At 44.5% G+C, this 11,078-nt stretch overlaps 1 long non-coding RNA gene across 1 annotated transcript; it reads right to left on the bottom strand.

Moving 5' to 3' along the window:
• Window positions 1-2,502: 2,502 nt before the first annotated feature.
• Window positions 2,503-10,778, bottom strand: LOC144456725 (uncharacterized). The gene is made up of 2 exons (XR_013485760.1): window positions 10,570-10,778; window positions 2,503-2,979 (listed from the first exon to the last, which is right to left on the bottom strand). It is a non-coding gene; the product is annotated as an uncharacterized LOC144456725 (long non-coding RNA).
• Window positions 10,779-11,078: the final 300 nt, after the last annotated feature.

Consider the following 11,078-nt stretch of genomic DNA (forward strand, 5'->3'; position numbering starts at 1 on the left):
GTCTCTCCAAGATTCCTCCTTTAGTTGTGTCTGACCTTCTTGACCCCATGCCAGTACCCATATATGGGGTTTTCTTGGCAAAGACATTGGAGTGGTTTGCAATTTCCTTCCCCGGTGTTTCAAAGCAGAGGTTAAGTGACTTGCCCAGGGTCACACTGCTAGTAAGTGCCTGAGGCTAGATTTGAACTCAGGTCTTCCTAACTCCAGACCTGGTGCCCTATCCACTGAGACATCTAACTGCCCCAAGATTCTTTTTCTTTTTTTAATTAATTTATTTTGATTTATCAACAATCACTTCCATAAGCTTTTGAGTTTTAAATTTTTCTCCCCCTCTCCCCACCTCCCTCTCCAAGACTGCTCGAAATCTGATATAGGCTATACATATACATTCCTATTAAACATGTTTTCACGTTAGTGATGTTGTAAGGAAGAATTAGAACCAATAACCACAAGAAAGAAGAAACAAAACACAACAGAAGGAAAAAAATAGCAAATAGTATGCTTCCATCTGCATTCAAACTCCATAGTTCTTTCTTTGGATGTGGATGGTATTTTCCATCAACTAAGCCTTTGGAGATGTCTTAGATCCTTGTATTGCTGAGAAGGGCTAAGCCTATCAAAGTCAATTATAGCACAACATGGCTATTACTGTGTACAACATTCTCCTGGTTCTGCTCACTTCACTCAGCATCAGACCATACAAGTCTTTCCAGGTTTTTCTGAAGTCAGCCTGCTCATCATTTCTTATAGCACAATAGTATTCCATTACATTCATATACCACAACTTGTTCAGCCATTCCCCAATTGATGGACATCCACTCAATTTCCAATTCTTTGCCAACCGCTAAAAGAGCTGCTATGGATATTTTTGTACAGTGGGTCCTTTTCCCATTTGTTTGATCTCATTGGGATACAGACCTAGAAGTGGCATTGCTGGGTCAAAGGGTATGCACATTTTTATACCTCTTTGGGCACGGTTCCAAATAGCTCTCCAAAATGCCACATGTTCTCTAACATTTATCATTTTCTTGATTTGTCATGTTGGCCAATCTGATAGGTGTGAAGTGGTACCTCAGTTGTTTTGATTTGCATTTCTCTAATCAATAATGATTTAGAGCATTTTTTCATATGACTATAGATGGCTTTAATTTCTTCATCTGAAAACTGCCTGTTCATATCCTTTGACCATTTATCAATTGTGTCCCAAGATTCCTTCCACGGCACCTCAAATCCTCTCTCCGGCTTTTTATGGAGCAGTCAAATCACCCAAATTGGGGTTCAGCTCTCAAGGGTGTTCTGATCCAAGCTGTCCCGAGGCTTCAGAAAACAGCCTTTCGGTCCCCCCAGTCCCGAGAGTAATGGGGTTTAAGGAGCCAACCTGGAGGGAGGAGGGAGATTTAGCCTTGTTCATAGGGCAAAGATTCACATCTGTATAAGCACTTCAAGATTTATGATTATAAACCGGCACTTTAAGGTTTAGGATTATTATCCCCATTTTACAGATCAGGAAACAGGCTGAGGCTGCTTTCCCCTTTATCACTCTGCCCAGGGCTGCCTCACAGTCAGTAACGCCCCAGCCTCTTCCGGCTTTCTGGTCAAGGTCTGTGCTTCCCCAAGGCCTGGGCGGGCAGCCTGCAGCAGTTAAGGCTGAGATTTGAAACTTCGGCGCCAAAAGCTCCCGCGTGGGTGTGGCCAGCTCTAGGCTGGGAGCCAAGGATGATCTCATCGGGGTCTTGGGCTTATCCCTACGGCTTGATTCAGGCACACGCACTTGAAGATCTCTGTCCTCCTCAGCCGCTTGGCCCAGGCTGTCCCAAAGGGAAGGTTGGGGCTGGGGTGGGTGGGGAAGGGGAGGCGGGGGGGGGAGGGATGGATGAGGCCCTGGATCTGGAGTAGGAGGGCTGAGGGTGAAGGGAGTGGGGGGCAGAAGGGTCCTTACTGCCTTTGGTAACTTGGGAAATCCACTTACAAACTAACTACTGAGTCCTGGATCCCTGGAACTCCTACTCTGACTAGAGATTTGAGACGAGCACACAAATAAATAATTAACTATCGGAGAAGAGAGGAGAATCATGACTCACATTTCCTTAGAGCTTTCAAGGTCTGATAAGTACTTGCTTCTCATCAAATCTGTGAGGTGGTCCCCATTTTACAAACGAGAAGACTGAGGCTTAGGCAGCTGAAGTGACAATCCATTCATTCATCCCACATTTATTAAGTGCCTATTCTTAATCGGGGGTCTGTGTATAGATGTCAGGGGGTCCATGAACTTGGAGAGGGAAAAAAAACCCCACATCTTTATCCTCCCTAAATTCTATAGAAATTGATCATGTCGGGGCAGCTAGATTGCCTAGTGGATAGAGCACCAGCGCTGGAGTCAGCAGGACCTGAATTCAAAGCCATCTCAGACACATGATACTGGCTAGCTGTGTGACCCTGGGCAAGTCACATAAACCCAATTGCCTCACCAAAAAAAAAAAAGAAAGAAAAAAAGAAATTGACTACGTCACATGTTTTTATTTCGGACATTTAACAATATAATTCTGAGAAGGGGTGCGAAGGCTTCTCCAGACTGACTGCCAGAGGGGCCACTGCTGATGGGAGAGGGCAGACCAAGCGTTTCAGAGGTTCAGAGGAGGGAAGGGTCACATCTGGCTTGAGAAAAAGAGGGATGTAAGCAGAGAAGGCTCCCTGGAAGAGGTAGGCTTTGAGTCAAGCCTGGCAGGAAGGGTAAGAAGAGATCAGACTGACAAGACCGGAGCGGAAGTCACGAGAAGTACATTGCAAAGGCAGGTTCTGATGGACAGCTGACCTGGGAATCTGGAAGAACTGGGTGGAGTCTGGCTGGAACTGGAGACAAGTCAACCTCTCAGTGTCCGAAGCAAGTGCCTAAGCAGGGGCAGAATGGCTGCTGCCGACTTCCTTCAGTGGATGAAGGTTCCACATGGGAACTTCTCTGTGCCAGTGACACCTTGGGTCCTATCCAAAAAGGAGAGGGAAAGCATTGGTATAAGGGTCTGGGCGGGAGAAAGTCAATCCCGGGGGCTGGCATGAACCTAGGCTGTCTCTGAATAGTATCTCTCCCATCTGATCTCAGTCCATGCTTGCTTTTCTCCTGCATTATTGCACTTCTCCTTCCCCAGGCCTCTGTTTAGTATTTAAAACTTTTCACCAGAGGTGGGGGTCTATGAATGTGGACTTATATATAACGTCCGTTTTTTCTTCAATGCGTTGATTAGTCTTCCCGAATTTTTTTCTCTTCCCCTTTTTTTAAATTTTGATTTAAATTTTTTTACACTTTTTATTTTCAGTTCCCGATTTGTTCCCTCTCTCCAGCTCCTCCCCCACCCATTGCTCTCTCTTTATTTATCTACATATCTATTTATTATTGTTGTTGTTTTTAAGAGATGGCTCTCTGCTCAAAGGGCTATAAAATTGTGTATGCCCTTTGACCCAGCAATACCACTTCTAGGGCTGTATCTAGGTCTAGATTATAAAAATGGGAAAAGGACCCACATGTACAAAAATATTTACAGCAGCTCTTTTTGTGGTGGCCTAGCATTGGAAATTGAGGGGATGACCATCCATTGGGGAATGGCTGAACAAGTTGTGGTATATGAATGTGATGGAGTACTATTGTGCTATCAGAAATGATGAGCAGGCAGAATTCAAAAAAACTTGGAAAGACTTACATGAACTGATGCAGAGTGAAATGAGCAGAACCAGGAGAACACTGTACACAGGAACAGCCACACTATGGGATGACTGACTTTGTTAGACTTGGCTCTTCACAGCAATTCAAGAATCTCAGACAACTCCAAAAGATTTATGATAGAAATTGCTATCCACACCCAGAGAAGGAAATATGGAGTCTGAAATGAAGATGGAGGTACACTATTTGATCTCCTTTTCCTTTGTTGTTTTGTTTTATTGCTTCATTCTTATGGTTCCTCCCATTGGTTCTAATTGTTCTTTACATCATGACTAATGGGAAAATATGCTTAACATGAATGTATACGTAGAGCCTCTATTTTGTACACCATCTCATGGTGGGGGTGGGGGAAGAAATGAGGGGAAGAGAAAATTTAAAACTCAAAATCTTATGGAAGTGAATGTTGAAAACTAAAAATAAATAAATTTAAATTAAAAAAAAAGAGACAGATGGCTCTCTAGGAGGAAGGAGAGGGATACAGGGCCTCCCTCCTCTCCTGTCTTTCCCCTACTTTTGTTGTTAGCTAGAACCTGTGGTGTCATTGACACAGAGAATTTCCCATGTTGGTCATGTTAAAACAAAAGATGTCAATATAAATTTATGAAAAAAAAAATAAAACTCTTCCCAACCTGGACTCTGCAGATCTCTTCAGTCTTCCTATGCATCACTCTCCTCCACCCACAGTGGTCTATTTGACATTCCTCACAGGCCACACTCCACCTCTGTTCTTTTTGTTGTTGTGGTTGTTCAGTGGTTTCAGTCCCTTCTGACTCTTCCGTGGCCCATTTGGGGATTTCCTGGCAAAGACACTGCAGTGATTTGCCATTTCCTTCTCCAGCTAATTTTACAGATGGGGAAACAGAGGCAAGCAGGGTTAAGTGGCTTGCCCAGGGTCACACATCTGGTAAGTGTCTGAGGCCAGTTTTGAACTCAGGAAGAAGAGTCTTCAGAAATCCAGGCCCTTAGCTGCCCCTTAGCCCTTTATTCCAATAGCCTGTGGTCATTTGAATCTGAATCTGAGCCTCAGTTCTATTACTGTAATATTTGTATCTCCACCCTGGTCCCTTTATAACCTCACGCAACACCCATTCAACTCAAAAGCAAGTTCCTTAATAACCTTACCTTCCACCCTTGTTATTATTTTTCTGTTACTCTACAAGACATTTTAATTTTCTTTTCTTTTTCTGGAACTTTTAGATTGAATAGACTTTATTTTTTTTAATTAATTAATTAATTTTTAGTTTTCAACATTTACTTCCATAAGGTTTTGAGTTTTAAATTTGCTCTCCCCTCTCTTTCCCCCTTTCCTAGACAGCAATCTCATACAGGCTCCACATATACATTCATATTAAACATGTTTTCACATTAGTCATGTTGTAAAGAAGAATTAGAACCAATAGGAAGAACCACAAAAAAGAAAAAACAAAACAAAACAACAAAAGAAAAGGAAATCAAATAATATGCTGCTATCTGCAGACTCCAGAGTTCTTTCTCTGGATGTGGATAGCATTTTCCATCATGAGTCTTTTGGAGTTGTCTTAGATCCTTGCATTGCTCTCGAGAAGAGCCAAATCTATCAAAGTCAGTCATTGCACAGTGTGGCTGTTACTGCGTACAATGTTCTCCTGGTTCTGCTCATTTCACTCTGCATCAGTTCATGTAAGTCTTCGCAGGTTTTTCTGAAGTCTGCCTGCTCATCATTTCTTATGGAACAATAGTATTCCATTACATTCATATACCATAACTTGTTTAGCCATTCCCCAATTGACGGACATCCACTCAATTTCCAATTCTTTGCCACCACTAAAAGAGTTGCTATAAATATTTTTGTACAGTGGGTCCTTTTTCCATTTTTATGATCTCTTTGGGATACAGACTTAGAAGTGGTATTGCTGGGTTAAAAGGCTATGCACATTTTTATAGTCCTTTGGGCATAGTTCCAAATTGCTCTCCAGAATGGTTGGATCAATTCACAACTCCACTAACAATGCATTAATGTTCTAATTTTCCCACATCTTCTGCAACATTTATCATTTTCCTGTTTTGTCATGTTAGCCAATCTGATAGGTATGATGTTATTGATTTGCATTCCTCTAATCAATAGTGATTTATAGCATTTTTTCCATATGACTATAGATAGCTTTAATTTCTTCCTCTGAAAACTGCCTTTCCTATCTTTTGATCATTTATCAGTTGGGGCATTTGGAGTTTTTTTGGCAAAGGTACTGGAGCAGTTTGCCATTTCCTTGTCCAGCTCATTTTATAAATTGAGAAACTGAGGCAAACAGGGTTAAGTGACTTGCCCTGGGTCACCCAGCTAGTGTCTGAGGCCAGATTTGAACTCAGTTAAGTCTGTGACTAAAGGCCATGCACTCTATCCACTGTGCTACCTAGCTACCCTTCTACTCATCACTCACCTAAAGTCTAGTAGCTTCAACCAAAGCTGCTTCAGACTACTGCCATAGGCTGGCGTAGGACAGGAGATGGTGTACTCTTGGAAGTATTGGGGAGGGGACAGGGATGTTTGTATCATTTTTATCACTAGCTCTTTAACGTAAATATCCCTTTGTTAGAGTCAATTGATGTTCAGTAGTGAAATGGGACTGGGGTGCTAGGTATTGGTGCCTAACATCTGGGAGAAACACAGTTGGTAGGGGCTTGAGCAGTGTGCATTAGAGAAGAGATACTCCTTAAATCTCCAGGGTACCCCTAGAACCTGGAGGAGACAGATGTAGCCAACTTTGCTCCATGAGAGTGAGGCCAGAGCATACTGGTACAAATGTATCTAGGATATACCTACTTATAGTCTGGGCAAATTGTCTCCGATAGAATGTAAACTCCTGGAAGGCAGGGCCCATTTCTAGCTTCCCTTTTCCTTTCCTTGGCATTCCTTCATTTCCACAGCAAAGTGCCTCAAATCAAGTAAGTAAGCACTTACTGCTTGCTAAATGGTAGGTCCATTCCAGTCTCTACTCTCCCTAAACCTCCTTCCCCAGGCTGCTGCCAAATAATCTTCTGAAGCCTGAGTGTGACAGTGCCTCATCCCCACTAGAAGGCAATACTGGCGTCAAAAACCTTCCAGGACCTGGCTCCAGACTCATTTTAAATTGTATCTTCCGGGCACATTGGATTTTCCAATCAAACTAGTCCACGGGCTTTCCAGGAACATTCCGTCTCTATCTCTATGCTTTGCACAGGCTGGCCCCAATGCCTGGAATGTACTCCCTTTTTCCTAGAGTCTCTTGGAATACCTAATTTCCTTCTAGGTTCTACTTATTCAACAAGCATTTTATTAAGGGCTGTCTATGTTCCAGGCACAATGCTAATCTACTAAGGATAAAAAAAAAGGGGGTGGGGGGAGGGGATGGGGCAGGGAAGGAAGCAAAATCAAACAAATGGGTTCCTGCCTTTAAGGAGCTTGCATTCTAATGGTGGTGGGGGGGCGGGGGAGGCAGCTTGGTAGCTCAGTGGATAGACTGCTGGGCCTGGAGTCAGAAAGAGTTCAAATCTGGCCTCAGATACTTCCTAGTTGTGTGACCTTGGGCAAGTCATTTCACCCTGTTTGTCTCAGTTTCCTCATCTGTAAAATGAGATTGAGAAGGAAATGGCAAACCACTCCAATATATTCGCCAAGAAAACCCCAAATGGGGTAACAAAGAGTGAGACATGACTGAAATGACTGCACAACAGCATTCTAGTGGAGAAGACAACATGCAAACATGTATGTATGTGTAAGACAGCTTTAGTGCAAATGGGAAGTGATCTCAGAAGAAAGAAGCTAGTAGTGGCAGGAATATGGCAAGGTCTCCTGTATCTCCGGTTCTATCTCTAAGGCCTAATACGGTGCTTTGCACTAAGAGGAACCTTCCCTTCTGCCTACACAGTTACCCAGGTCTCCCCATCCATAAAACATGCCCTCAGCTGATACCACCGTGCCTTAAGCCGTCCCCCTCTATTTCTCATCCCTCTTACAGCCTAAATTCTAAGTTTTAGGAAAAGCTGTCTATACATATCACCTCCACTTATTCTCCTTTCATCCTTCTTCTCTTGTAATCTGGCTGCTAACCTCATCATTTAACTGAAATGGACCTCTCCAAAGCTACTATCTCTTAATTGCCAGATCTAGTGCTCTTTTTTTTCTTCCTTAGGGCAGCTCGGTAGTGCAATGGATAGAATACTGGGAGTGGAATCAGGAAGACTCATCTTTATGAGTTCAAATCTGGCCTCAGACACTTATTACCAGTGTGACCCTGGGCAAGTCACTTTTAACCCTATTTGCCTCAGTTTCCTCATCTGTAAAGTGAGCTGGAGAAGGAAATGGCAAACCACTCCAGCATCTTTGCCAAGAAAACCCAGAGCCAGACACAAGTGAACAACAAAAGCGACCTTTTCTCAGTCCTCATCCTTGTTGACTTCTCTGCAGCCCTTGACGCTGTTAATCACTTAGTTCTCTTTGATATGCTCTCTTCTTGGTTTCATGACATCTTCTCTCTTCCACCTGTCTGGGCCTTTCCTCGGTTTCCTTTGCTAGGTTTTCATTCAGGTCATGCCCACTGCTAACCTAGGCCTTCTTCTCTTCTTTCTCTGTCATTTTGTCAGCTGCTGTGGGATGAATTATCAACTCTATCCAGATGACCCTCAATCTATATATTTTATCTAAGATCCTCACACCGCCCCCCCATCACCAAGCGCCCATTAAACATTTCCAGTTTGACTTTCTGAAGATTATCTCAAAATCAGCACCCAAGACCGAACTCATGTTTTCCCCCAAACACATCTCTCTTCTTAACTTGCTTATATGATGGGGAACCAGTGTATGCTAGACCCCAACAGCTTGCTGGGCAATGCATCCTCTCCACCTGCAAGATGCTAGGGGGCCTGCTTCCAGGTAGCAATGAAGGATTAGGGAGGTGCCTTGGGGAGACTGTGGATCATGTGTGGACATTTTGCAACCTGTTCCTGCTGGCTAGTTAGGTGGTTAGGAGAAGCCTTTTTTGTTGGCTTCATACATGGGACTTTTGGAGTCTTCAAAAAGGCCTGTTAGCTTCAGTCATGACCTGTCTTTCAACTTCATTCAATGACTCCTTAGCTCGTTGCCTCTGATGAGAGATCACGAGGTAAGGGTGGGACCTTCTTACCACACTGTAAGCCTTAGAACCTTCTTCCCTCTCAAGTTCCCGAGCCTTTTTGTTTGTTTTTTTCTATTCCAGATGATAGGGTTGGGAACCTCACCATTTAGTGAGTTCAAAATGTTGGCTTGAAGGTATCCTAGAGACCTGGTGCTCCAGATTGGGTGATGCAGCCAGTCTAGCATCAGTGCCCTGAGGGGCAAAGAGTGGCTGACCTTCTGGACTCATTGCAGCATTAGATGAGACAAGAAGTCACCTTCGATCTGAATTTGGTGGGAACAATGCTACATAGAAACGGAGCTAACTTTTGAGCCCGCTCCCCCAGAAACCAGAGGTGTAGGGGAGATCATGCCACTGAGGTCTTGGGGAAAAATGCTAGGGCATTTTTTCTAGCTATATGTTTGAAGCAAACGTCCCTTTGTAAAAACCACTCAATGTTAAATGGCTAAATAGAACTTGGGAGGGGTGAGTGTGGAAGTTTCTAGTCACTGGCCCCTGTTCAATGATGGGGGACATAAACAGTAGGGATTAGCCAATGTCAGTGGAAAATTCGAGATACCCCAAACCCTTCAAGTTATTCTAGAATCCTGAAGGGTAGATATAGCCTGCCTAGCTCAGAGACAGGGCTAGATGAGATTCATTGCATCTGTTTCTATGAAGGGCACCGCTACCCTTCCTATCACCAAGTTTGCAACCTCAGAGTCACACTTCAACTCCCTGCTCTCCCTCAGCCCCCACGTCCAAATCGCCAAATCTTGTTCTTTCTACCTCCTCCACCTCTTATGTCTGTCTCGTTCCCCCTTGAATAGCCAGCACTTTAGTTCAGGTCTTTATCTCCTCTTACCTGGACTTGGAATGGCCCTCCTTATTGTTCTCCCTGCCTCGAATCTCCCCCGATCCAATCTGTCCTCTAAACACCTGCCACATTTATATTCCTAAGGCAGAGAGGTCCATCTTTGTTATTCTTCTAGTCCACAAATTCCCAGTCTTTCTTTCTTGCCCTTGGGGTAAAATACAAATCCCTCTGTTTGGCATTTAAAGCTCTTCCCAGTCTGGCCCCATCCTCTTTTCAGCTTATTTATACAAGATCAGTGTTCACACAAGACATTCCATCTCTTCCCTCCCTACTTTTTATATTGGCTGTGCCTATGCCTGGAACGCATTCCGTCCACCTTTCCTCTCAGAATCTCTAGCTTCCTCCAGGTCTCAGTTCAAGGGTCACCTTCTGCACGAGGTCTTTCCTGAACCACCCTCCCCTCCCCAGTGTCTTCCTAGCCCCACCCTACCCAAAATTCTTCCAGTTAGGCTGTGTGTATTTTTGTATTTTCTTACATGCAGTTTGTTTCCCGTATAAATCAAACCTCCTTGAGGGAAGGCACTGTTTGAATTTCTATGTTTCCATCTCTAGAGCTCCAGTGTAGCACTTCATGCTTGTCGATCGGTTGGTTAGATTAATGTATTGGTGGAATCGAAGGGATGGAACAGATAGGGCTTTGGGAATTGGAGATGGAGTCATGAATGGGGCGGCATAAACTGGTCTTGGCCACTAATTCACTGGTGGGGAGGAGGATGCAAGAAAATCACGTGCTGCTAGAACTTGCAAAGAATATCACCCTCACTGCGCCCATTGTGTACAAAAGATGAAACCAAGGCCCAGAGAGGGAAAGCCCAAGGTCACAGGTTAGCTAGAACTAGAGAGAAGCAAGATTGAAATCCAAGTTCTCTTACCAGCTGTCTCCAAGGGTCTGGGGGAGTTTTGGAGCCAGGAGGGGATGAGAGGGGAACAGCTGCAAAGTCGGGGATGAAAGTCAAGAGGCCTGGGTCACGGTGTGTGGAAAGGATGGGCAGTGTGGTTAGGTAACAGACAGAGTTGATTTTGTAACTACCCGTTTCTTCCTGGGGCTACCCTGGGCTCTACCACTGACATGGTGTGAAATTGTGCCTCCACTTCCCTCTCTGTAAAAGGAGGGTGCTGGATTAGAGGATCTCTAAGGGCCCTTCCCGCCCTCAGTAGCTGCGACTCTACAAGTGCACGCTGGTGGAGGACCGTGGAAGAAAGGGGCCTCTTCTCCCCCCTCCCCCACCAGCTGCAGCTGCCTTTCTCCTGGGCCCCAAGCCAGGTCCGGGGCGGGCAGGCGGGCAGGCGGGCAGGCGGGGCCCCGCGCAGCTGTTACTGCAGAGCTGGGATAGGCAGCGCCAAAATTCAAAAACTGCTCGGGCTTTCCAAGCTGGAGAAA

Source organism: Phascolarctos cinereus, unplaced genomic scaffold, assembly GCF_003287225.1.
Source record: "Phascolarctos cinereus isolate Bilbo 61053 unplaced genomic scaffold, phaCin_HiC Scaffold_4;HRSCAF=312, whole genome shotgun sequence".
Classification (NCBI taxonomy): Eukaryota; Metazoa; Chordata; class Mammalia; order Diprotodontia; family Phascolarctidae; genus Phascolarctos; species Phascolarctos cinereus.